This window comes from Schistocerca cancellata, chromosome 1, assembly GCF_023864275.1.
Source record: "Schistocerca cancellata isolate TAMUIC-IGC-003103 chromosome 1, iqSchCanc2.1, whole genome shotgun sequence".
In the NCBI taxonomy this organism is placed as follows: Eukaryota; Metazoa; Arthropoda; class Insecta; order Orthoptera; family Acrididae; genus Schistocerca; species Schistocerca cancellata.
The window spans coordinates 763567877-763581707 of record NC_064626.1 but is presented as its reverse complement, the minus strand read 5'-3'; the positions used below and the strand labels follow the sequence as shown (position 1 = coordinate 763581707).

Below are 13831 nucleotides of genomic sequence, written 5' to 3'. Positions count from 1 at the left end.
GGCTGAGTGATCACTCGTATGTGGCTGAATGGTAAACACTTTTGTCATAATCTTCATGACAACAATACAGATGGCATATTCCAGCACAATAATGAAAGACCTCACACTGCAGTTCACACAACAAATACCTTGAGGAATGTGTGGACCCTTAAATGGCCCTCCTGGTGCTCTGATTGTCGCTGACAGAGTGTGTCTGGGATACAGTGGGAAAATGTATACTTTCATGCCAGCATCCAGTATGCAATCTTCATGAACATGACATGTGTTTCAAGCATGTCAAGTGCTTCATCAAGGAGACATTTGGAGGCTGTTTGCTTTGATATCACAATGTATACAAGTTTGTATTCATGCCCATGAGTATTACAACCCATACTGATGGTGATGGACTTCAATGCAAATAGAATAAAAGTTTGATAAACATCAAACTGGTGCATCATGGTGGAACACTTTCCATTCCTGCCGATGTGTACTTTCATGTTTCATGCCATGATTAGTCTGCTAAGCCATCAAAGGAATCTACAAACCTGAACTGCAATGCAATAATTGAAAAACAGGAGAAAAATGAAAACTTGGATTCAGTATCAGTCGATGTACTTACTACTGGTCACAAAACATTACAAGAATTTATGTATGCTGTAATGAATTAGTTATGCCTCCAATAACTTTATTCATCCTAAATATTTACTATTTTTATGACTATTGAGAGATATAGAAAGTTGAGATTTTATGTTAGAGATGTAATTACTGCTGAAATTAAAGTTGATATGTTTTGGGCTCCAGAATGAATCTCTTTCACTCTGCCCTGGAGTGTGATTAGATTTTAAATTTCGTACCAGATTAAAACTCTGTGCCTCACAGGCTCTTGAATGTAGAACCTTGCCTTTCACAGGCATTGCTGTTATTGACTGCACTATGCAGGCATGACACATAACTACCCTCATAGCTTCGCTTCTGCCAGGACATCTCTACCATTTCTGAACTTCACAGAAGCTCTACTGCATACTTTGATCAACTGCATTTCTAAGAAAGGATACTGCAAGGAAATGGCTTATAACAGGGTATGCACTGTTTTGAAAACTACTGACAGAGCTTCTGTGAGTTGAGTAAATAGGAGAGAGATCCTTGCAGAAATGAAGTGTGAGGGATGGTCATGAGTTGTTCATGGGTAGCTCACTCAGTAAGAGCATTAGCCACAAAAGGAAAAGTTTCATGTTCAAATTCAAGTTTTAAACAACCAGTAAGTTTAAAATTTTGGACAGTCCCAATCTCGTGTTTCTTATATACTGCTGATATGGTGACACTGTCATCATATCAGCAATATTTTGAAAATATGAAAAAAAGTAGCATGAGTAACATTCAGGGGTGGCCCTCAAGATAACTGTTGATCTTTCTTCAGAAACCTTAAGCCACCCCCAGTAGTAAACTTGTCACATGAGTCATATGAAAGCATTTCATGTAAGAGAATACACTCACAGCTTAATAACAGAGTCAAAATGAATCATCCATTAATACACACTCTGTGTTCTGTAAATCTCATCATGAAGGAGAGCCTTTAAGGATGTGGAAAGAATCAGTTATATATGAGAGGCTGAAGAAGCCATTGATGGTTACTTTTGTAAAGCAGTCTAACAACAGATTATGACTAGCACTAAACTGTTCAAACTGATAACTATGGCAATCACTTGTAGAGTACTTTATTCATTTATGTAAGATGAAAAAGAACTACTTTGAAAAAAGCCACTATCTGTCCTTTTATACTAGTCAGCTGATACTGTACTTCAAACAAAGCATTTTAACTATACACAGGCCACTATTTACTGTCTATATACTGGTGTGTCTGCTGCTCATGGTCTCATGGTAGTGTTCTCAGCTCCCGAGCACGGGGTCCCGGGTTCGATTCCCATCGGAGTCAGGGATTTTCATCTGCCCCAAGATGACTGGTTGTTGTTGTGTCATCTTCATCATCATCATTCATCCCCATTATGGTCAAAGGAAGGCAACGGCAAACCACCTCCATCAGGACCTTGCCTAGGACGGCAGTGGGGGGTCTCCCGCATTGTTCCCCTACGCTCTGACAAGAAGCATGGGACTTCATTTTCATATACTGGTGTGATATGTTTTAGACTCCAGAATGAATCTTTCACACTGCAATTGAGTATGCACAGATTTCAGATATTACAGGCAGGCATAATTTTTGTTCCCAAGTACAAATACTTAGATATATTGTAGAAGCAGTGTCTAGTTATGTATTCTTGTACTTTATGTTTAAATATGTAGGGATTTTCAGTTTCCTGCATGGCATCCACTCACAACCTTTTATATAATAGATCTTTGCACCATGAAGCTATATTCTGAACATAAGAGAGGGGTACAGAATCTATATGGATTTATTTCTACTTCTAGTAATGTGATTGTAAATTACTAAGTTCATCCTACACTCACTCTTGTTATTAACTACAAACATCAATAGGGAAATGTGTATTGGCATGTAAGAATCCATAGATCCCTATAGTGACTTCTGCAAGATGTTCTGTTATCAGCTTTACATGGTGTTCTTATTGCACACTTCTGTAAAATAAATACTTTTTTCAACTTAGCTGCAATGTCCCAGAGGACTATGGCATAGGGTAGAATTGAGCAAAAGTATGCCAAGTACGCTAGCAAACTTGTCTGCTTGTCAACACAGTAAGAGAGATTTCTAAATACAAAGCAGGCAGAACTGAGCTTTTTGGTTAATTCTGGTACTACCTCAACTTCATACATGGAGACTCATTCAGAGTATGCCCATTGAAGTCTACTTCTGATACCTGTTTAGTAATTTTTATTTGTTTGGAATTGCGTAACATCAGTTTCTGCAAAATTATAGATAGTGAACCAGTTGAAAGCATGTTCCATTATTCTTCTGGGTGTAAAATGTAAATGTTCTACGGCATTGTTCACTGGGAAACCCTATGAGTTGGATCCAATTGCATATCAGAAAGGATGCACTTCTTCCATGCTCAGTGGCCCCCTTCATTGTGGATATGTAGGATTTATGTCATATGTGTATTTGACAAGTGTAGATGAGTGTAATGGTTGTGTATATGGTACAGTGTTATGTTTGTGTTGTATGATGATGAGGCAAGGGAGAAGGTTAATCTCGGTGCTGGCACATAAGCTCCTCCACTCGAATAGCACCAAGGGAGCCGTTAAGCTTAATGTCCTAGTCTGCAGGACAGATCACAATCAACAGTTTTACATGACCTCATTCCATGAACCATTGTGAAGAGTTTAGAATTTAACCCATGACATTGGCACAATGACTTGGGATCAGGAAATTTGTGCAATCATCTCTCCTCCCCTTAAAAAGCACTCCGTCTTCAGGCCACAAGTGGCCCATCGGGACCATCCGACCGCCGTGTCATCCTCAGATGAGGATGCGGGTAGGAGGGGCGTGTGGTCAGCACACCGCTCTCCCGGTCGTTATGATGGTTTTCTTTGACCGGAGCCGCTACTATTCGGTCGAGTAGCTCCTCAATTGGCATCACGAGGCTGAGTGCACCCCGAAAAATGGCAACAGCGCATGGCGACTGGATGGTCACCCATCCAAGTGCCGGCCATGCCCGACAGTGCTTAACTTCGGTGATCTCACGGGAACCGGTGTACCCACTGCGGCAAGGCCATTGCCTTCTCCTCCCCTTGCCAACCAAATATTTGCTGTGTTTGGAATGTGTGAGTTTGAGCTCTTTATCAACATACTTGTGTCATCAGCAGACATTATAGTTTTTGCAGAGTCCTCTAATGTCCACAGAAAATCATTCACAGCACCAAGGGCAGTGGAGGTCTAAGCACTGAACTTTGCAGCATATATTTAATGTTACCCCACTCTGAATTTAATCTTATTCCTGTTTATCATTTGCTACTGTGACCCTCTGTTTTCTATTGATAAGATATGATTCCATTTGAGGGGAAAACTTTTAATGCAATACCATGGCAAGCAATGTCCTTGAAAGTATCATTGACTGGTTTTTTGCAAATGGCCTTTCTCTCAATTTTAAAAAGACACAACATAGTCAGTTCTGCACTTGTAGGGGTATTAAACCAATTATAAATGGAGAGGAAATAGTAAGTAGGGTGAAAACTTCAAAATTTTTGGTATCAGTATTGATGAGAATTTAAACTGGAAAAGCACGTTTTGGAACTCTAAAAACAACATAGTTCAGCCACATTTGATTTAAGATTCATTGCAAATCTTGGGGAGAAGCAAATCACTAATTTGACATATTTGCATACTTTCATTCAATAATGTCATAGGGAATAATGTTCAAAAGGAACAATAATGTACATAGTTAAAATACCAGAAGGAAAAATGACATTCATTACTCCACATTAACGTTGTCTCCAGGACAAAAAGGGATGCACTGCAACTAAAATTTTTGACCACTTACCTGGGCATATAAAATGTCTGACAGACAGCAAAGTAAAATCTGAAAACTAACTGAAAAGGTTTCTCCTTTTATTCTGTAGAAGAATCTCTATCATCAAAATGTGTAAAAGATGGTGGGTAGGAATTACTAACTCACGTCTGTTTTTTAAGGGCCTTATAAATGTTCAGCAAGCAGACATATTTACAAATTAATTTGTGATGTGAATGTAAAGTGAATCTTCCTACATCATTACAGTTCACTGTGCAAAATGATCCATAGAACATGAAAGTAATTATCTAACTTCCTTTTCATTTCTCAGAGAATGTTATGATCTACACAATACAAGGCCTTGGTAGCATCACAGAAAACGACAACAGGGTAATTTTTGATCAAACTGTCCATGCGTGTACTGCCAGTTCATAGGGCCCAAAAATATAATATTTCAGCTATCAGACTTGGTGAGCAGGGTGGCAGAGCACTTACATCAATGCTACCACAGACGCCAACATTAGCATCTTTGTGACTGCAGATGCATGGCTGCATGCATGGAGGGAACAGCTCATTGGGGGAGGGGATATGAGTCAGCCATGCATCCCCAGAAGCTCAGTTTGTGAGTGGACCTGATGACAATGACACGTCTGATTGCTAAAATAATGTGCCCCTTCGACACTATAAATTTGCAGTACACCTGTGGACTGTTCAATCAACAAATATGCTGGGAGAAACTGAGCAATCATATTTTATACCTTTACAGGGAGGAGACGTATCACAGAATGAAGAAATATGACACACTGTGCCACCGGAGATGCTATATTCTGAGTGCTCTTGCAATTCTGAAGGGATGTCATGCCCAGCATGTTGTGCCAAACTTTGCAAAAGTCATGTGTCACATCAATTCTGCAGCATCCATGAGAATTAAGAAGCAGGCCAGCCTTGCTTGGTACATGAAAGGGTGCACTTTATCCACCAGCACCTTGAGTACAATTCCGTGGAACTATTTAGACTACATTTACAACTGGCCAATCTTTTTAATTCCTGGACCTGGGACTGGATTATTGGTGTTACCTGGTTGGCAGCTGATTCTGCCCATAGGAAGGCCACAGGATGTCAAATATCAAAATTCTCACCATTACCTGAAGCCCTGTGCAAGATGGTCATCAATTTGAATGACATGGATCTGAGTGACGATGCGGTTTCAGTTCTGGAAAAGAGACTTAACTTTGCTCTTGCCCCTAAGTTCACACCAGTTGTGGACATTGTCAGCACAGTCGAACAAATTGTGGGGAGATTACCATCTGAGACTGCTGAAGAAGTACATAATAAAACCCGTTGTGCTCTGACAGGAACTAAGCCTATGAAATCAAAAATTACCAGCAGAGAGTGGGCAGCTATTCAGGACCTGAGAGAGTGCCCTGAGATTGTTGTCTCACCTGCTGACAAAAAGAAATGCCACTGTTGTCTTTTGCCACAAGGATTACATTGACAAGATGCTGAGCCAGCTAGAAGATGACGGCTCCTACAGGAAGATCAATGCTGACTCCACAGAGTTGGTAGAGAACAAGATTAGGGCTCTTATCATGGATGTGTATTTACCAGAAGGGATCACCAAGAAACTGTTACCTCAAGGGCTCCCTAAAGTACACAGAGATGGGATGCCATTGCACCTCATTGTCAGCAGCATTAGTGCTCCTACATATTTTCTGAAAAAACACATGATGGAAATACTAAACCCTTATGTGGGTAAATGCACTCATCATGTCTGCAATTCTGTGGATTTTGTAAATGTCGTGACAATTTCAGGGCGAGAGACTTAGATATCTTAGTGAGTTTTGACGTTGTTTCATTATTCACCAGGGTACCCCTACAAGAGTTACTGGGCCTTATTGGTCAGAAATTTTATAAGAAGACCATTGATGTTTACAGGCCTGTCTTGATCTCCACGTATTTCCTGTTTAATGGAGAATACTATGAACAAATGAAAGGAGTCACAATGGGCAGCCCATTCTCACCTGTGGTCACAAATTTGTATATAGAGCCCTTTGAGAAGGAAGCCCTAGTGTCATCCAAATGGAAACCCACATGTTTTTTCCATTATGTGGCTGACATGTTTGTCATGTGGTCCCATGTAAGGGACAAACTCCTTGACTTCCTTACACATTTGAACTAAATACATCCCAACACCAAATTCACTGTGGAGACCAAAGCAGAAGCAAGATTACCACTTCTGTATGTCATGGGCAAGAGAAGAGCATGGAGCACATTGTGTGTCAGAATAAAATACACACTGACCTGTATTTGCATGCTGACAGCTCCCACCAGCCTTCGCATAGGAAAGGAGTACTGAAAACACTATTACACAGCACACACACTATCTCAGACGCAGAGGGTCTGTCCTAGGAGCTGGAACACCTCAGAACTGTATTCCGAAAAAGTGGGTACCCAAATGGCAGATTAGGTGTGCTCTCTGTCACACCACCCAGTACTGAGTTTAATTAACAAGACCCTCAGCAAACAAAACAATCTGGTGATGAGGGCAGACAGAGCACCTACCACGGATGCCAATGCTAGTGTCTCCATGACTGCTGAAGTGCAGCTGCAGCCGCGTACCATGGAGGGAACGGCCTGCCAGGGGAGGGAATATAAGTCAGCCACACAACCTCCGGAGCTTAGTTTGTCAGCACACCTGACAATGATCACCAAAATATTGAGCTTGTTGGATGCTATGAACTGGCAGTATACTGGTGGACAGTTCGATCAACAAATATGTCAGGAGAAACTAAAGAATAAGGATAACTTTTGCTGTTTAGTAAGAACATGTATTGCATTCTTAATGTAGAAACATTTAAGGAAGCCAAACTGAGTTGTTCTTAGAAGGTTATTCTGAGAAAGATGATTAAGTATTCAATTGTAAGCTACTTACTCTAAAAGTTTTGAGAATATGGGAAGATTGGTCAATAGTTAGAGTAACTTGTTTATCTCCAGGTTTGCATGTTGGTGTTACCACCACATTTCTATTAGGAAATACTCCTTCACTCATTATTACCAGAGTAACTAAGTCAGCACAAAATTTTAGTATTTTGGCTGAGATTCCATCATAACCATAAGAGTAACTATATTTTAGTGACATAGTGATTTTTTATGATCTCTCTAACAGATGCATTGGAAGGACTAATATCTGGCAGTGGTATGTGCATTATCCATCTAAGTAAATTTATTGGATCAGCTTTTGATAGAAAGCGTTTTGTTCTCTCATTTTCAGCTACTGTTAGGAAGAATTCACTGAATTTAGTAGCCAATGACTTTAATTTCATGCCATCTGTTTTGATGCTACTGACACTTGGGAGTTAAATATCATTTTCCTTGCCAAGTTTATTCATTTCATGCATAATAATGCATCACACTGTCCTTGCCTTGTTCTTGCAATTTTGAGATTTTTTATATGTAGGATATGGTGTATACCTTTTTTGATGTCAGGCTGAAGAATATTACAATACTATTTATGGTGGATTTTTTAATTCTTGGTTAGAGCTAGTCCTCTGCATTAAATAAATGTCTCTCCTTCAACCACAATATATTATGATCCCAGATGTTAGTCATCCTTTTTATTGGCTTCCACAGTAAATGTCCTTGACCCATAGTAAAGGAAAACTGGATTCACAATGTTGGAACAATAGTTTTAGGAGAGAATTAACCATCTCGTCTCCTGTGTATCATTGGTAAACTTCTTCCCATATTTAATCCACAAAATTCTCTCTGAATCAGCATATATAAGTCTATGAAATTTTCCTTTTCTTTTCTTGTTTAAATCAACTGATGGGGTGCATTATTGCTGCCATTTGATCATCATAGTCAGATAAGTCATTTACTTAGAGGTTCACATATATTTCATTAAAGACAGATGGATTTAGAAACAAATTATCAGTTGCTATTGTACTATGTCCTATTCCTGATGGGGATGTTACTGTAGGGGTCAAACCGAAGCAGGTCATAACTGATTATAGAAGCTCTCAATCAGAAATATACACATACAATCGCTTTCCAGTTATTTCTACTAAGTCTTATTAGTACCCTCTCTAATTGTCTACTGAAATTTAAAACATTTCCAATTGGGTGCCTATAGATTGTCAAAGCTGCTATTTTATGTGTTTCCAAGTTTATTACTGAAGTAGGCCTACAGCACTAAAATAGGTGTTCAATGCAGTGTTTACTAAGGTCTAAGGCCTGGGATTTTATTCCACTTTTTGTGTATAGAGCCACTCCCCCTTTCCTCAAAACTGATATTCCAGAGCACACACTGATAAAAGCTAATTCTCACCTAGAGTTAGAAATAAAAGTCAGTATCCTGACTGACTGACTCATCATCACTCAGCCCAAACTGCAAAGGAGAGGGTGTTGATCTTACACTGTTGGGGTCATTTAAGAAAGGATTTTTCAAAATAGGGGATGAAAAGTTTTATGAAGTATTACATTATGCAAACATTTTCAAAGCTAAATCTGTGAAATCTGAATTTGGTTCTTGGTTAGAAATTAAAAAAAAAAAGAAATATGTTTCACTGTTTTTGAAAATCCACTCCTGTGGGGGTGAAATAGGGGGTGATATGTTTTATGAAAGTACTTCATTTTGAAAGCATTTTTAAAGCTCAATATGGTAATTTGTATGCGGCTTCACTGTTAGAAATAAAGAAAATTTGCATTTTACTGTTTTTGGAAATGGGCAGTGATACGTTTTATGAAAATATTTAATTGTGAAACCATTTTTAAAGCTAAATCTAAGGAAATTGCTATGAGTTTCATGAAGATATTTCATTGTGAAACCATTTTTAAAGCTAAATCTAAGGAAATTGCTATTTGGCCTCTCAGTTAGAAATGAATAAAACGTTTCACTGTTTTTGGAAATTCAACCTCTAAGGGAGTGAAATAGGGCCTGACTGATTTACAGACTCATCATCGTCCAGCCCTAACCACTGCAGATACAAACTTGAAATTTGTAGAGGATGCAGATCTTATACTGTGAGGCTTAAGAAGGGATTGTTTGAAATTCCACTCCTAAGGGGGTGAAATAGGGGATAGAAGGCTTTTTGAAAATATGTTGCTATTAAGTAAATTCTGAAGCTAGAGCTAGGAAATTTGTATTTGGTTTCTCAGTCAAAAACAAAAAAACAAAAAAAAAAAAAAACATGGGTTTCAGAAGCTTTGGAGATTCAACACCTGTTGTTTGTGTTGTTGTGGTCTTCAGTCCTGAGACTGGTTTGATGCAGCTCTCCATGCTACTATATCCTGTGCAAGCTTCTTCATCTCCCAGTACCTACTGCAGCCTACATCCTTCTGAACCTGCTTAGTGTATTCATCTCTTGGTCTCCCTCTACGATTTTTACCCTCCACGCTGCCCTCCAGTACTAAATTGGTGTCCCTTGATGCCTCAGAACATGTCCTACCAACTGATCCCTTCTTCTAGTTAAGTTGTGCCACAAACTCCTCTTCTCCCCAATTCTATTCAATACCTCCTCATTAGTTATGTGATCTACCCATCTAATCTTCAGTATTCTTCTGTAGCACCACATTTCGAAAGCTTCTATTCTCTTCTTGTCCAAACTATTTATCATCCATGTTTCACTTCCATACATGGTTACACTCCATACAATTACTTTCAGAAACGACTTCAAGACACTATACTCAATGTTAACAAATTTCTCTTCTTCAGAAATGCTTTCCTTGCCATTGCCAGTCTACATTTTATATCCTCTCTACTTCGACCATCATCAGTTATTTTGCTCCCCAAATAGCAAAACTCCTTTACTACTTTAAGCATCTCATTTCCTAACCTTATTCCCTCAGCATCACCTAACTTAATTTGACTACATTCCATTATCCTCATTTTGCTTTTGTTGATGTTCATCGTATACCCTCCTTTCAAGACACTGTCCATTCCATTCAACTGCTCTTCCAAGTCCTTTGCTGTCTCTGACAGAATTACAATGTCATCGGCGAACCTCAAAGTTTTTCTTTCTTCTCCATGGATTTTAATGCCTACTCCTAACTTTTTTTTTGTTTCTTTTACTGCTAGCTCAATATACAGACTGAATAGCACCGGGGAGAGGCTACAACCCTGTCTCACTCCCTTCCCAACCACTGCTTCCCTTTCATGCACCTCGACTCTTATAACTGCCATCTGGTTTCTGTACAAATTGTAAATAGCCTTTCGCTCCCTGTATTTTACCCCTGCCACCTTCAGAATTTGAAAGAGACTATTCCAGTCAACATTGTCAAAAACTTTATGTAAGTATACAAATGCTAGAAATGTAGGTTTGTTTTTCTATAATCTATTTTCCAAGATAAGTCGTAGGTTCAGTATTGCCTCACGTGTTTCAACATTTCTGCAGAATCCAAACTGATCTTCCCCGAGGTCAGCTTCTACCAGTTTTTCCGTTTGTCTGTAAAGAATTCGCGTTAGTATTTTGCAGCTGTGACTTATTAAATGGATAGTTCGGTAATTTTCACATCTGTCAACACCTGCTTTCTTTGGGATTGGAATTATTATATTCTTCTTGAAGTCTGAGGGTATTTCGCCTGTCTCACACATCTTGCTCACCAGATGGTAGAGTTTTGTCAGGACTGGCTCTCCCAAGGCTGTCAGTAGTTCTAATGGAATGTTGTCTACTCCTGGGGCCTTGTTTCGACTTAGGTCTTTCAGTGCTCTGTCAAACTCTTCACACAGTATCATATCTCCCATTTCATCTTCATCTACATCCTCTTCCATTTCCATAATATTGTCCTCAAGAACATTGCCCCTATATAGACCCTCTATATTCTCCTTCCATCTTTCTGCTTTCCCTTCTTTGCTTAGAACTGGGTTTCCATCATAGCTTTTGATATTCACGCAAGTGGTTCTCTTTTCTCCAAAGGTCTCTTTAATTTTCCTGTAGGCAGTATCTATCTTACCCCTAGTGAGATAAGCCTCTACATCCTTACATTTGTCCTCTAGCCATCCCTGCTTAGCCATTTTGCACTTCCCGTCGATCTCATTTTTGAGACGTTTGTATTCCTTTTTGCCTGCTTCATTTACTGCATTTTTGTATTTTCTCCTTTCATCAGTTAAATTCAGTATCTCTTCTGTTACCCAAGGATTTCTACTAGTCTTTGTCTTTTTGCCTACTTGATCGTCTGCTGCCTTCACTATTTCATCCCTCAAAGCTACCCATTCTTCTTCTACTGTATTTATTTCCCCCATTCCTGTCAATTGTTCCCTTATGCTCTCCCTGAAACTCTGTACAACCTCTGGTTTAGTCAGATTATCCAGGTCCCATCTCCTTAAATTCCCACCTTTTTGCAGTTTCTTCAGTTTTAATCTACAGTTCATAACCAATAGACTGTGGTCAGAGTCCACATCTGCCCCTGCAAATGTCTTACAATTTAAAACCTGGTTCCTAAATCTCTGTCTTACCATTATATAATCTATATGAAACCTTCTAGTATCTCCAGGGTTCTTCCACATATACAATCTTCTTTCATAATTCTTCAACCAAGTGTTAACTATGATTAAGTTATGCTCTGTGCAAAATTCTACTAGGCGGCTTCCCCTTTCATTTCTTAGCCCTAATCCAATTCAGCTACTACATTTCCTTCTCCTCCTTTTTCTACTGTTGAATTCCAGTCACCCATGACTATTAAATTTTTGTCTCCCTTCACTACCTGAATAATTTCTTTCATCTCATCATACATTTCATCAATTTCTTCACCATCTGCAGAGCTAGTTGGCATATAAACTTGTACTACTGTAGTAGGTGTGGGCTTCGTGTCTATCTTGGCCACAATAATGTGTTCACTATGCTGTTTGTAGTAGCTTACCCGCACTCCCATTTTTTTTATTCATTATTAAACCTACTCCTGCAATACCCCTATTTGATTTTGTATTTACAACCCTGTATTCACCTGACCAAAAGTCTTGTTCATACTGCCACCGAACTTCACTAATTCCCACTATATCTAACTTTAACCTATCCATTTCCCTTTTTAAATTTTTTAATCTACCTGCCCGATTAAGAGATCTGACATTCCGCGCTCCGATCCGTAGAATGCCAGTTTTCTTTCTTCTGACGTCCTATTGAGTAGTCCCCACCCGGAGATCCAAATGGGGGGACTATTTTACCTTTGGAATATTTTACCCAAGAGGATGCCATGATTATTTAATCATACAGCAAAGCTGCATGCCCTCGGGAAAAATTACGGACGTAGTTTCTCCTTGCTTTCAGCCATTCGCAGTACCACAACAGCAAGGCCATTTTGGTTAGCGTTACAAGGCCAGATCAGTCAATCATCCAGACTGTTGCCCCTGCAACTACTGAAAAGGCTGCTGCCCCTCTTCAGGAACCACACCTTTATCTGGCCTCTCAACAGATACCATTGTGGTTGCACCTATGGTATGGCTATCAGTATCATTGAGGCATGCAAGCCTCCCCACCAACGGAAAGGTCCATGTTTCATGGGGGGGGGATTCAACACCTAAGGGGGCAAAATATTGAGTTAAATTTTTTTTAAAATAAATCATTATTAAAGAACTGCTAAAGTATCTTCAAAACTACATCTATGAGAACTGGAATTTGACTTTTCGGTTAAAAACAATAATAATAAAAATACTTGTTTCAGTGTTTTATATGAAAAGCCAGAATCAAATGTTTTCAAAATGTCTTTGTAATGTAATATTTCATAAAACTTTTCATCCCCTATTTCACCGCCTAATGGGTGGAATTTTGAAAAATCCCTTCTTTGACACCTGCAATGTAAGATCAACACCCTCTACTTTGTGGTTTGGGCTGGGCAGTGATGAGTCAGTCAGTCAGGACACTGATTTTTATTTATAACTTATTGGCTAAAAATAAAAAATTATGTGTTTCAGCCCTTTTGGAAATTCAGCTCCTAGTGGTGTGAAATAGGACCTGACCGGTTCACTGACTCAGCATTGCCCAGCTCAAACCTATAAGAATATAAACTTGAAATTTGGAGAACATGTTGGTTTAATACTGTAGGCATCGTTTTGTAAGGAATTGTTCAAAATTTGACCCCTAAGGGGACATTTTTTGGGAATATATCACTATTAAGGCAATTTTGAAGCTAGATCTACGAACAATGGTATTTGGTTTCTCGGTCAGAATTTAAAAAATACATGCTTCAGTATTTTTGGAAATTCAACCACTAAGGGAGTAAAATAGTGGGTGAAGAATCATTATTAATGATTCATTAATTAAAATAAATCATTTTTAATGTTACATTTATGAAAACCGATACATGACATCTCAGTTAAAAATAAGACAAAATACGCGTTTCATTGTCTTTAGAAATTCAGTCCCTAAATAGGAGATGAAAATTTTTATGAAAATGTTTCATTATTAACCAGCTCTGGCTGCACCCCCTCCTTCCACAATGACAGT

The 13831-nt window shown here is 38.9% G+C and overlaps 1 protein-coding gene and 1 pseudogene across 4 annotated transcripts in view; both read right to left on the bottom strand.

Annotated features, from left to right (window-relative positions):
- LOC126186823 (uncharacterized) overlaps positions 1-13831 on the bottom strand; it is a 298174-nt gene that overhangs the window by 121365 nt on the left and 162978 nt on the right. The gene's annotated exons all lie outside the window — the stretch shown is intronic.
- On the bottom strand, positions 3551-3667 carry LOC126100223 (5S ribosomal RNA; annotated as a pseudogene).